Source organism: Tamandua tetradactyla, chromosome 20 (assembly GCF_023851605.1).
Source record: "Tamandua tetradactyla isolate mTamTet1 chromosome 20, mTamTet1.pri, whole genome shotgun sequence".
Lineage (NCBI taxonomy): Eukaryota > Metazoa > Chordata > Mammalia > Pilosa > Myrmecophagidae > Tamandua > Tamandua tetradactyla.
Genome location: NC_135346.1, coordinates 19,058,618 through 19,072,182, shown reverse-complemented (window position 1 = coordinate 19,072,182; position 13,565 = coordinate 19,058,618). Strand labels below are relative to the sequence as shown.

Genomic DNA, 13,565 nt, shown 5'->3' with positions numbered 1-13,565 from the left:
TTATTGGTCAGGTCATTTTATATGTCTAGTCAAGGGTAAGGTCTAACAGGTTGAAATAGTGGAAAGACATCAGGATTTTGGAGACACCAAATCGGGGCTCGCATTTCTACCACTTCCTATCCGTATGACCTTGTGTAAGTCCTTTAACCTCTTTGACCCTCAGCTTCCCCATCTATAGGGGGATGACAGTTCCGATTTTAGGAAGTTCTTAGGAAACACAGATATATGTGTAGCACCTGACAAACATAAAATGACATTCAGTTGTAGAGCAGAATTAGAACTGCAGGTGACTTTTATTTTAAAAACAATTGATCGTTGTAAAAAATTCACACAATTCACAAGTGGGTGGCTTATTTTGCACGATTGTTGGAAGGACGGCTTCTTGAAGCTCTGAAACCTATCTTCCACCTATTCTGGTTTCTTTCTGAAGGTCCTTCCGCTACTAAGAAAGTAGGCTGTGGGAAATGAGAAAAGAAACTTCGAAATTCAGTTTTGGTTTAGCTTTGAAGTAAAAACAAGCCCGGGGGTATTCTTCAGACGTCTCTGACCACCGCGGAAGGACACGGGAAAAAAAAGGCTAGGGGTGGGACTCGGCAGAGGGAAGAGAGGCGGGCTAATAACTCCGAGGGCGGGAAGGAGCGCGAGGCGGCCGCGCGGTTCTGGCAGGCTGCAATTGGGCGAGGCGGCGATAGACGTAATAGCCGCGCGCTCGCCGGCCTAGACGGTCGCCTCCGCGTCTGCGCAGCTGGAAGCTGGTTGTCGGTGCTGCCGCTTGGAATTGTGGGGCTTGTGTCTGGCCCTCGGCTGCCGTGCGGGAAGCCGAAGGTAGGGGCGTGATGACCACCCGATCCCGAAGCTGAGCTGGGGGTGTCAGGGCTCTGCCCAGACCTCTTCCCTCAGCGGCCCTGATGCCTTCCCAGTCATATACCGGGGACCCCACAAATTTCCCGTCTCTCCCCGCGCTAGTGTCTCCAAAGCGGGACGTACAGGTGAATCCTGGGCTTCTCAGTAGTGTCGGCAGATCTGGCCCCTCAACCTAAGGGTCAAGGGCCGCTATCTGTACACTTCTCTCTTACAGTCTCTCCAGTAACCCTTCTTCAGCGCTAGGAGAGAAACCAACCAACGTTGGGGGTGGAGTGGAGTGGGGTGGGGTGGGGGATGCAGGTTCTGGCTTCGCCTCTGTGCTATCTAGTTTCCTTCCCTGTTCCCTTCTCCCAGTTTCGGTTTCCGCATCTGTCCAGAGAAGGGGTGGATGAGGTAATCTCTGAGACCCATCCAGTGTTGACATTCTGGTTCTCGACAGACACCTCTGTGTCTTTTCTTCACCATACGGAATTGCGCCTCCTCCCCTTCCATTCGTACTGCCTCTCACTCGTGTCCTGGTACGTGGAAGACTTACCTTTATAGTAGGGGTTACAGGCTGGTGTGCTTCAAATCACCTAGGGAGTTTGTACACAGCCCTGTGCTTCACCCCCAGGAATTTCAATAAGGTGGGGCATAAGAATCTGCAGTGCCCGAAGGTGATTCTGATTCAGATGGTCCCGGGATCCTCTTGGACAATCTGCTTCAGGGGGCAGGAGAGAATGACCTGACGTATGAGCCTGGGAAAGTCCAGGAATCAGGAAATACCTAATCATGACAGGCCAGTTGTCTTTTTTGCCTTGTAGGAGCTAGTGGGCCATTTAGATGCCTTTTTTTAAAATTTTTTATTCATAACAGATATATAAAGTCAGTATGCCAATACATATTTTTTGAATGCCGGGCTTTGATTCAAGTCCTGCTGGCTTTCTTGCCTCAATAAAAACAAAATACAAACTGCTGTGGGAAATGGAGCAGACTAGATTAACCCAGACTAAATAGGCAGATCCTGAGGAGAATGAATCCTTCATGTTTGCTGAGAGAAGAAACTGATGTGTTTATAAACATTAATGTTTATTTTGACAGTGTGAAAGATGTTTTATTTTGTTGTTGTATGTGTGTGTCATTTTTTGTTCTTGCCCCAACCAAGCTTTTTTCTTTTCTGATAAGGATTTGATAGGATTTTGGTGAGAGTTGGGGCATGATGATACTAGAATTGATGTTTGTATAACAAGGGTCAGAACTTGGTCTGTGGCTTCAGTTGAGAACCCCTTGGGTTCTTAAGATGCTGTTGCTGCACTAGATTTATTTTAGCCTTTCTTTAGGGTGTCTGCTGTATTTAATCTGCTATTTAATACATATGCTATTCTGATGAAATTGACTGTGAAGATTTACAGCCCCATTTTACAGTTTATGGAAATGGGAAATATCATGTTGGTAGAGATGTGTCAAACTAAGGAGGAAAAGTTACCTGGTGCTCTAATATCTGTTCTCTTCCCCTTACCTGCTGTCTTCTGAAGGCCTATTATTACTTGTTTTTCCAGAGAGGCCTATTTTGAGCCCCAGTATCCTTCATTGGCAGGAAAAAAAGGCTAATTAAGTGAAACTGAAAAGTAACAAGATGCACATTAAAGTAATAAGAACATGCCAGAACTTAATTTTTCAGTTAAGTGTTGCTTTCCTTTAGAATGGTGTATGTGAGTGTGGAAGTGGGGCTTGAGTGTGGCATCGTATTAGAGATATGGCCATTATCCTAAGAATTTTGAAATTCCATCTCTGGGATTGTCTTCAGAGACATTTTTGAACCGCGTACTTCTCGTTTATACATGGTACCATACAGTGTGTATGCGCGTGTGCATATTTTCCCAAAGGGCTGGTCTTCTGATGAATTAACAGTTCTTTTGAACTGGACATAACAGGCTTTTGGAGTCTAGTGAGTGTCAGTTTTGATTGAGTTTACCATTTATTAGCCATATGACCTTGGACAAGGTTCAGTTTTCCACTCCATTAAAATGGGAACAATGCTTTAAAGAGTGGTTAAATGAGGCAATACACATGGAAGCTCTTGGGATAAAACAGGAATGTTTGTTTTCACTGAAACAATGAAAATTTGTTTTTAATGAGAATATTCAAAAGAACATGATGGGGGGTGGGTAGTGGTGCAAGTGTAGTACAGTGGTAGAATTCTTGCCTGCCATATTGGAGACCTGGGTTCGATTTCCAGCCCATGCACTTCCACAAAACAAACAAGCAAGCAAATTCAACAAATGGTGCTGCAGTAACGGGATACTCACATGGAAAAAAAGTGAAATGTGACCCTGGATATACAGCATACACACACACACACACACACACACACACACACACACACACACACACACACACACAAACATGAGCAGTGGTACCTTTTTCCAAATAGGTGAATGCCTTTGAATTCTTATATCGCTAGGTTTGTGGATTCATATGCTAACCTGTCACCTGTTTTTTTCCTTCATCAATTTTCCATTCTTGCTTAAGTGAAGCTGTGCTGTCAAGGCTGTCTGCCAGTCTCTTGGAATAAGCCTCTTTTTTCAGGAGAGCTAATCTGAGCATTCTTACAATGCCAGCCCCTTGGTTGTATATTCCTGGAGATTTTTCTCTGGGGCTCCAGCTGGTACTTAGATCATGCTCTGTAGCACAGGCATCTCTAACTCCTGATTTGGTGTCAATTTGTCTACCCGTCCTTGTGAAGCTAATCTTTTCTCTTTCTGAGCAAATATGAATACTTTATCCTTTTCTGAGTCTCCCTTAAGCTGCAAGCCTTAGTCTTCCACAGTAGAGAGCTTTGTATTTTAATATGTGGTCTAGAGAGGGAATGCCCTTTTCTTTTCTTCATTTACTTTCACCAAGGCATTACTGTTGAGTAGGGGATAAGAATAGCCTGTTGTCATTCAGTTGGGTTTTGGAATAATCCCTGATTCCTAGCATCAACAGTAACTATGTCTTTGGGACAAAACCTTCCTGTAAAAGGTTCAAGCTTGTCAGGACATATGTGGAGAACCTCATGGAATTTTCCTGAAAAATACTTGACTTGTGAGTAGTTCACACATGGCTTCTTCACTTGTTCAATTTCTTACCCTGGAGACAGTGAGAATCTACTAGCAACAGAACTGTGTTCAGCCTGGTCCCATAGTTCTTTTAGTTTGCATCAGGCAGATGGGGGTAGGGGTTATAACAAGGCTGTGGTTGTGCTGGCTTATTGGGTCTGCCCTCTCATCCTCCTAAAACTGCCCTTGACTTTGGTGTTTGAGGCATGGAAAAGGAAGTGGCATAGACAAGGCATGTGTAACATTCTCTGCCAAGGCCTCTGCCTAGAGGTTGGAGAGAGATCTGAGCAAGGGTTGGGCAAATGGCAAATGTCAGTGTGGTTTCAGGAATGCTGCTGTTGTGCTGTGAAGCCTTCATGACAGCCACATGTGTCTTGGTTTTACTTCATCTGTGAAATGGAAATGACTTTGTTGATCTTTCTCAGGAGAAGGGGGAAGAGTCATTCTGGTTTGCCCAGGACTGAGACATTTCCTAGACATGGGACTTTTAGTGTAGAAACCAAGAAGTCCTGAGTAAACTGGACCCAAGCAGGTCACCCATGCACGTTATGCAAATTAATGAATATGCTGTCCTTATGGTATCTGAATCAGCTCTTTGGTTCATTTAATCAAGTATTTCTACATCTTTTGTTCATTATCTTCAGTTTAGACATTTTTTTCCTAATTGCCCCTTCTTCCTGAAATTTGAATTCCACAGATAGACTATGTGTCTCTTTTTGTAACGTTGCTCTGTAGAAGGCTAAACACCATGTAATAGCTAAGGTTTTTTTCATATCAATTTCATTAAATTTCCACTCCCCTGGTGGCAGTATTTCCCCATTGAGAATACATGATCTAATTCTATAATTTTTTTTTGATAGCATCATCTAGATCTTTTCTTTCTAGAAGATGCCCCTTTTACCACAGACTTTTTTAGTGCCTTAAATACTAGTAAAAGCAGGGGAATTCTCTCATCCATTCCTCACTTCAGTCCTATAAGATAGCTGGTATTATCCCCGTTCTATAAATGAAGAAACTGAATCACTAACGTTTAATAATTTGACCAGGATCAAAAAGTTTGGTGGTGTTGTATTTAATCTAGCTGTATTTGACTCTGAAGTGCTTTTGTTGAGAGCTGACCCCAGAGTTGAACTGTGCTGCCTCCTTGATGAGTTTGTAGTCACCAGTAGAATATCAACCATTCAACTTACTTTTCTGAGGACCCTTCTAGGTGCCAGGCCCTGTGTAAGACGTTGTGGACACTAAAGTGGAAAACACGGTTCCTGCTGCTGCGTGCTAAGTGAGTTGTTTTTTCCAGAGTGGGAATGCCTTAGGGTCAGTGTCAGATTGGGACCCTTGTGAGTTGGCTGGCAGTAGTTAAAGGCTGTCATGGAAAGAATTAAGCTGCTTGGCCTTTAGGAGGGTCAGAATTGTGAATTTGACCTTACTAGTTCAATTTTCCAATCAGCCAAACTGTTCCTATTCAGCTGAGTGTGTTGCCCACAAGGTATAACCAAAATGGTGTAGCAGGTCCAGTAAACTTGGCTGTAAGATGTTTGTAGCATGAGGATCGGTATCAGTGACATTTTTGCTTTGCATCAATATTTTTAATAATTCAGGGCAGAAGTTGTCTTTTTCTGAAGTTATTGTTGATTGTAGGTTTTAAAGCTGAATTCTGTTAAGAGAATCAGAGAAGAAATGGTATGGGGGTAGAGATGGATATGGGAGGGGTGCTTTTTACCAAAGAGGCTGGAATTGAGTTTATTCTTTATTGTTTTTATTTTCCTCCAAACCATGGAATTTTGAGGTGTTCTGTTTACCATTTGCTTCCCTGGTGTGTTTTGGACTTTCGCATTTTGGAGTCGAATCTGCTATGTTGGTTCCAGTGTCGAGCACTGGGTGCTAGAGCTTTTGTATAGTGTCTGATGTTTAGCCAGTGTCACATTTTCACATCCATAGAGAAATGGAGAGTATATGTTTCTGAGGCCCACTTACTGGTTGTGTCAAGAACTGAGGCTTTTTTTTTAAAAAAAATATATTTTTATTATAAATAACGAACAAACATACAAACATTCTTGGCATACAAATGTTCCTTTTTTTGATGCATTCTTTTTTTAAAAAATTTTTATTGATAAAACCACCAAACAACATACACACATGAACATTCTTAACATATGAATATTCCATATTTGGTGTGCAGTCAGTGGCTCACAGTATCATCACATAGTTGTGTACTCATCAGGATGATCATTTTTTTTAACATTTGCATCTCTCCAGCAAAAGAAAGAAAAAAGAAAAAACTCATGCCATACCCCTTACCACTCCCTTTCATTGACCACTAGTATTTTAATTTACTCATTTTAATTTAACCTTTGTTCCCACTATTACGTGTTTATTTCTTATCCATCTGTCCATACTGTAGATAAAAGAAGCATCAGACACAAGGTTTTCACAATCACACAGTCACCTTGCGAAAGCTGTATCATTCATTATACAATCATTTTCAAGAACATGGCTACTGGCACACAGCCCTACAGTTTCAGGCAGAAGTTCTTGATTATGTCTTTTTTGTTTGTTTGTTTTAAATTTTTTATTAATTAAAGAAAATTACAAGAAACACAAACATTCCCAACACATACACTCAGCAATTCACAATATCATCACATAGTTGCATATTCATCATCATCATGATCATTTCCCAGAACATTAGCATCAATTCAGAAAAAGAAATAAAAAGACAACAGAAAAATATAACAAACAGAAAAAAAAAATTTTACAGGCCATACCCCTTACTGATCCCTTTCATTGATCACTAGCATTTCAAACTAAATCTATTTTAACATTTGTTCCCCCTATTATTTATTTTTATTCCATATGTTCCTCTCATCTGTTGACAAGGTAGATAAAAGGAGCATCAGACACAAGGTTTTCACAATCACACAGTCACATTGTGAAAGCTATATCATTATACGATCATCCTCAAGAAACATGGCTACTGGAACACAGCTCTACATTTTCAGGCAGTTCCCTCCAGCCTCTCCATTACATCTTGGATAACAAGGTGATATCTACTTAATGCATAAGAATAACCTCCAAGATAACCTCTCGACTCTGTTTGGAATCTCTCAGCCATTGACACTCTGTCTCATTTCACTCTTCCCCCTTTTGGTTGAGAAGGTTTTCTCAATCCCTTGATGCTGGGTCTCAGCTCATTCTGGAATTTCTGTCCCATGCTGCCAGGAAGATCCACACCCGTGGTAGTCATGTCCCACGTAGACGAGGGAGGGTGGTGAGTCTGCTTGCTGTGTTGGCTGGAGAGAGAGGCCACATCTGAGCAACAAAAGAGGTTCTCTTGGGGGTGATTCTTAGGCTTAATTTTAAGTAGGCTTGACCTATTCCCTGTGGGGTGAAGTTTCATATGAACTAACCCCAAGACTGGGGGCTCAGCCTATAGCTTTGGTTGTCCACACTGCTTGTGAGAATATCAAGAATTCAACTTGGGGAAGTTGAGTTTTACCCCATTCTCACCATTCCCCGAAGGGGACTTTGCGAATACTTTTCCACTCACTGATCAAATCAGTCTGGGATTCATCAGGGCATCACCTGGACAAACCAACAAAATCTCATGTCCTATACTAAGTTCGATGTACTTATGTTGTCCAACCAACTATCTACATAAGTTATATTAGGAGATGCACTAGTCAAAGTATAGATTTGTGCCAAATAAACACTTTTTGCTTTAGTCTCACACATTAGTTGAAATTTTAAAGTATTAAGTACCATCTATTTTCAACACACTGTAGTAATGACATTCTTTTGTTCTTCCTCATGCAAAAACATTTTTAAAATTTGTACACTTAGTCACTATCGTTATACACTCTAGGCATTCCTGGATTACACATCTCCATCTTTATTGTCTGTCTTTCTTTGTGATTTCATTTATGCCCCAGCCCTCCTCCCTCTATCATTCTCATATACAGCTTCATTCAGTGTTTTAACATAATTGTATTAGGTAGGTAATATTGTGCTGTCCATTTCTGAGTTTTTATATTCAGTCCTGTTGCACAATCTGTATCCCTTCAGCTCCAATTACCCAGTATCTTACCCTGTTTCTATCTCCTGATGGCCTCTGTTACTAACGAAATATTCTAAGTTTATTCACTTATGTCAGTTCATATCAGTGAGACTATACAGTATTTGTCCTTTTGTTTCTGGTTAATCACACTCAGCATAATGTTCTTAAGGTTCATTCATGTTGTTACATACTTCATAACTTTATTCTGTCTTACAGCTGCATAATATTCCATCTTATGTGAATCTCACAGTTTGTTTAGTCAACTGTTTGTTGATGGACATTTTGGCTGTTTCCATCTCTTGGTAATTGTTAACAATACTGCTATAAACATTGGTGTGTAAATGTCCATTTGTGTCCTTGGCCTCGTGTCCTTTGAGTAGAGACAGCATATAGATGGGTCCTGTTTTTTAATCCATTCTGCCAAACTATGTCTTTTGATTGGAGAGTTTAATCCATTAACATTCAGTGTTATTACTGCATGGGTTGTACTTTCTTCTGCTGCTTTGCCTTCTGGATTTTATATGTCATATCTAATTTTCCTTCTTTTTACCTTTACTCATAATCTTCCTTTCTACACTCTTCTGCACACCTCTCTCTTCTGTCTTTTCTTATCTGTCTCTAGTGTTCCCTTTAGTATTTCTTGCAGAGCTGGTCTCTTGGTCACAAATTCTCTCAGTGATTTTTTGTCTGAAAATGTTTTAATTTCTCCCTCATCTTTGAAGGACAGTTTTGCTGGATATAGAATTCTTGGTTGGCAGTTTTTCTCTTTTAATAATTTAAATATATCGTCCCACTGTCTTCTCGCCTCCATGGTTTCTGCTGAGAGATCTGCACATAGTCTTATTGGGCTTCCCTTGTATGTGATGGATTGCTTTTCTCTTGCTGCTTTCAAGATCCTCTCTTTCTCTTTGACCTCTGACATTCTGATTATTAAATATCTTGGAGTATGTCTATTTGGATCTATTCTCTTTGGGGTACACTGCACTTCTTGGATCTGTAATTTTAACTCTTTCATAAGAGTTGGGAAATTTTCAGTGATAATTTCCTCCATTAGTTTTTCTCCTCCTTTTCCCTTCTCTTCTCCTTCTAGGACACCCACAACATGTATATTAGTGCACTTCATATTGTCTTTCAATTCCCTGAGTCCCTGCTCATATTTTTCCATTTTTTTCCCTATAGTTTCTGTTTCTTGTTGGATTTCAGATGTTCCGTCCTCCAGTTCAGAAATCCTATGTTCTGTCTCTCGAAATCTACCATTGTAGGGTTCCATTGTTTTTTTCATCTTTTCTACTGTGTCTTTCATTCCCATAAGTTCTGTGATTTGTTTTTTCAGACTTTCAGTTTCTTCTTTTTGTTCTTTCCTTGCCTTCTTTATATCCTCCCTCAGTTCATTGATTTGGTTTTTGATGAGGTTTTCATGTCTGTTCGTACATTCTGAATTAATTGTTTCAGCTCCTGTATGACATTTGAATTGTTGTTTTTTTCCTTTGACTGGGCCATATCTTCAATTTTCCTAGTGTGATTTGTTATTTTTTGCTGGCATCTAGGCATTTAATTACCTTATTAGTTTATTCCGGAGATTGCTTTCACTTCTTTTATCTAGGGTTTCTTGCTGGATGAATTTGTTGTCTATCTGTTCTTTGACATTCCGTTCAGCTTTATCTGGACCTTTAGCTTATGTTTTGTTTAACAGAGGAGAATTTTTCAGTTCTTGTTTTCTTGTGTCTTGCCCTGCTTCTGTGGTGCCTTTCCCCCCCACAAACTTAGGAGGGTCTACTTAAATATTATAGACCCCAGCCAGATTTTCCCAGACCAAACTGGCCTCCTATCAGGAGGAAAGAGTCACCTGTGTCGGTTTTCCCTGAGGGTGAGACCCAGCAGGTTGAAAGATTTTCCTGTGAAGTCTCTGGACTCTGTTTTTCTTGTCCTGCCCAGTATGTGGCGCTTGTCTGACTGCAGGTCCCACCAGCATAAGATGATGCAGTACCTTTAACTTTGGCAGACTCTCCCTGCTGGGGGCGTGGTGGAGACAGAGGAGAGGTTGTAGGCTAGTTTTAATGGCTTCAAATTACCAAGCCCTGGTGTCTGAATTCCTTGATGGAGGGATTGCACCTGGGTGGGGCTTCACCCCTCCCCCGGGGAAGGCACAAGTTCCAGAGAAGCCCCCAAAAGAGCTCACTTCTACCTATGCCTGGGGCATTTGCAGCCTGAAAAGTCCTACCACTGTATCCAGAGGCAGTCAAGCCTTTGTAGATACACAGCCACAAAAACCTCTGTTTCCTTCTTTTTTTTCCCCCCTTTTTCTGTCAGCCCTGCCCCCTTGGCGCCAGGGCCAAAATGAGCAACCTCCCCTTTGATCAGGTTCACCTAAGCTGGGGGCCTATTTTTAGTAGTCAGAATTTGTTAATTAGTTCCACAATTGGCGTTTGATTGTGCCCAGCCCCTGCTGCTGGTAAAGTCCTTTCCTTTCCCCTCTGGGAAGTGGCCTGTGGGGGAGGGGCGCTGGTCGCCGCAGCTTTGGGAACTCATGGTTCTGGGGGGTGCTTGCAGCTGGTCCAGCTGGTCCAGACTGGGATATGCTATGCATCTGGTCACTGATGTGGCTCCAGGAGCTGTTCTGTACTGTTTCTGGTTATTTAGTAGTTGTTCTGGAGGACGAACTAAAATGCACACGTTGTTAAGCCGCCACCTTGACCTGGAACTGATGTTTATGTCTTTTTATTACCACTTATTATCATCACAGGCAGAGGAACATCACAACTATTAGTGAACTTATAACCATTTCTAGTCCCTTCTCTTTCTGCAATAATCTATCCCTCTGTATTATGAGGGATAGGAGTTCTAGAAACTGGAAGACAAGTCTGAGAATGCTCTTAGAGGTATGATGAGAAAGGCTAAAGCCTATGGGATTATCAATGGTCATTTCTCTACTGCTGAGAATCATCTCATGCTTTTCTGTCTCTCATTTCTGTGAGGCTCCTTGGGGGACAGCAGCTCTCTAACCAAGCTCTAGAAAATGGGCAGGCTTCAGTCCAGTGGAAGTAACATGAAGTAGGGCAATCGAAACAGATGACATTGATCACTCACTCTTTGAGTCCAATGGGTAGCAGGAATTGGAAACTTAAAGGACCAGCTCCTAAGCAAGGTATTTGAAGTCAATTTCATGTCACCCTTCTACCCCCAGCCCCCACCGATTCTCAAGACAAGTTTTCATCCTTGGCCTCTGTTATTGGAGTCTAAAATCATGATGTTTCAGGGCTGGAAGAAATCATCCTAGGATTTTTAAATCTATTTCTTTGTAATCACTAGGATTGGATTTATTTCAGCTGCAAGATATGGCCTTTCATGGGTGATTGAAAACTCAAGTAATGTTCTAGTTCTGCTTCTCCCACTGTCCAATGGCTCTGTTTTGTAAAATAGCTTAGCATTTGGTGGGTTCTGGTGACAAAATAGATTGCCAGGCCAAGCCAACTTGACAGGTGAACTCACTGCCCTCCGCGCTATGTGGGACATGACTCCTAGGAATTTAAATCTCCCTGGCAATGTGGGACAGAACTCCTGGGATGAACCAGGACCTGGCATGAAATTGAGAAAGCCTTCTTGACCAAAAGGGGGAAGAGAGAAATGAGATAAAATAAAGTTTCAATGGCTGAGAGATTTCAGAGTCCTTATGCTTTATATAGATAGTCCTTTTAAATTTATGGTATATTAGAGTAGCTAGAGGGAAGTACCTGAAATTCAGCTGGATTCCAGTAGCCTTGATTCTTGAAGATGATTATATAATGATAATAGCTTTTACAGTGTAACTATGTGATTGTGAAAACCTTGTGTCTGATGCTCCTTTTATCTAGGGTATGGACAGATGAGTAAATATGGATAAAAAATATGGATAAAAAATAAATATAGGGAGGATTAGGGATAAAATAAATTGGGTAGGTTGAAAGGGAGGAGTAAGGGGTATGAGATGTATGAGTTTTTTTCTTTTTTATTTCTTTTTCTGGAGTGATGCAAATGTTCTAAAAATGATCATGGTGATGAATACACAACTATGTGATGATATTGTGAGCCATTGATTGTATCCCATGTATGAACTGTATGAGTGTGAAGATTTGTCAATAAAAAAAAAAAAAAAAAAGGAGCCACAGAGAAGTGAAGTGGGCCACATACCTTTTTTTGGTCATCATTACATGAATGACAGAGCTGGAGCTCAAGCCAGAGATCTCATAGCAGCATGTCATAGAAGTTGCTAAATTGTTTAAAGTGTTATAAAGAAGCAAGATACTATTGTAGTTAAAAATCTCCAGGAAAGAAAACCCCACCTCCTTTGGGCTTTCCTGTCCATTATTTTATTGGACTTTCCCATTTTGGAGTCGAATCTGCTATGTTGGTTCCAGTGTTGGGCACTGGGTGCTAGAGCTTTTGTATAGTGTCTGATGTTTAGCCAGTGTCAAATTTTCACATCCACAGAGAAATGGAGAGTATATGTTTCTGAGGCCCACTTACTGGTTGTGGAAACAGGGCCCACTGGCTGAGGCTCCCATTTAGGAAACCAAAACTTAGAGGAAAGAAATAACTTGCCCAAAATCTCACAGCTAGTAAGTAGAGAGTAGAAAATGAATCCAAGTAAGTCTCATTCCAAAGTGTTCTTAAAACCATTTATACTGTCCATCCTTTTTTCCATCTCTCTTTTCCTTTTAGAGATATATTAAAGATTTGCTTAGGTCACCATATATGGTCCATTGGTGGGATTCTGGTGTCAGGCTAGTTTTTTCTCTTGCTCATGTCAAAGTGTGTTTTCTCTTGTTCCTATCTCAGAGGAAAAATATTGAGTTTTTCCCTTGTATTAGGAACAGAAACATAGTGCTCAAGATAGAATGCAGTGTTTTCTGTAAAGAATGGGATTGGATACACCAATGGACCATATATGGTGACCTAAGCAAATCTTTAATATATCCCTAAAAGGAAAAGAGAGATGGAAAAAGGGATGGACAGCATAAATGGTTTTAAGAATACTTTGGAATGAGACTTACTTGGATTCATTTTCTACTCTCTACTTACTAGTTGTGAGATTTTGGGCAAGTTATTTCTTTCCTCTAAGTCTTGGTTTCCTGATCTGTAAAATGGAAATAGTAGTAGTTACTTTCGTAGCTGTCTTGAAAATTAATTGAGCAAATATATGGAAAGTGCTTCCTCTGGCACAGATTAGGTACTCTATATTATCATCATCAATGACAACACCAGCAGATTCCAGTTCCTAATCCAAGTCTTGGTTTGAGGCTAAATTATGCTGGCCAAGTAAGTTTTATCTTAACCATTGCATCATTGTTTGTCTTCTTTGTTGACTGGTTCATTATTCCTGTCAGTAGTCACAGCTAGTTGATGTTGGATAACTAATAGTTGGGAGTACAAGGAAGTTCATAGCCTTCCTGCTCTCTCCCTCAATGCAGTTCTCATCTTCAGAGGAGGTTCCTTCTAAACGGGAGCCTCAGCCAGTGGGCCCTGTTTCCTGAGCAATGTCTTGACATGGGGATTTTATTGGAGGAGGATTGGCTGATTCAGAGCTTGCC

General features: G+C 41.0%; 1 protein-coding gene across 6 annotated transcripts in view; it reads left to right on the top strand.

The window, feature by feature from the left end:
* Positions 1 to 693: 693 nt before the first annotated feature.
* Positions 694 to 13,565, top strand: part of SIL1 (SIL1 nucleotide exchange factor) — a 397,180-nt gene continuing 384,308 nt past the window's right edge. For 3 of the 6 annotated variants that reach the window (XM_077138607.1, XM_077138608.1, XM_077138602.1), the window contains exon 1: positions 694 to 825. The gene's annotated coding sequence lies outside the window, so the exon portion shown is untranslated. The other 3 variants (XM_077138604.1, XM_077138603.1, XM_077138606.1) reach the window with 3 other exon arrangements.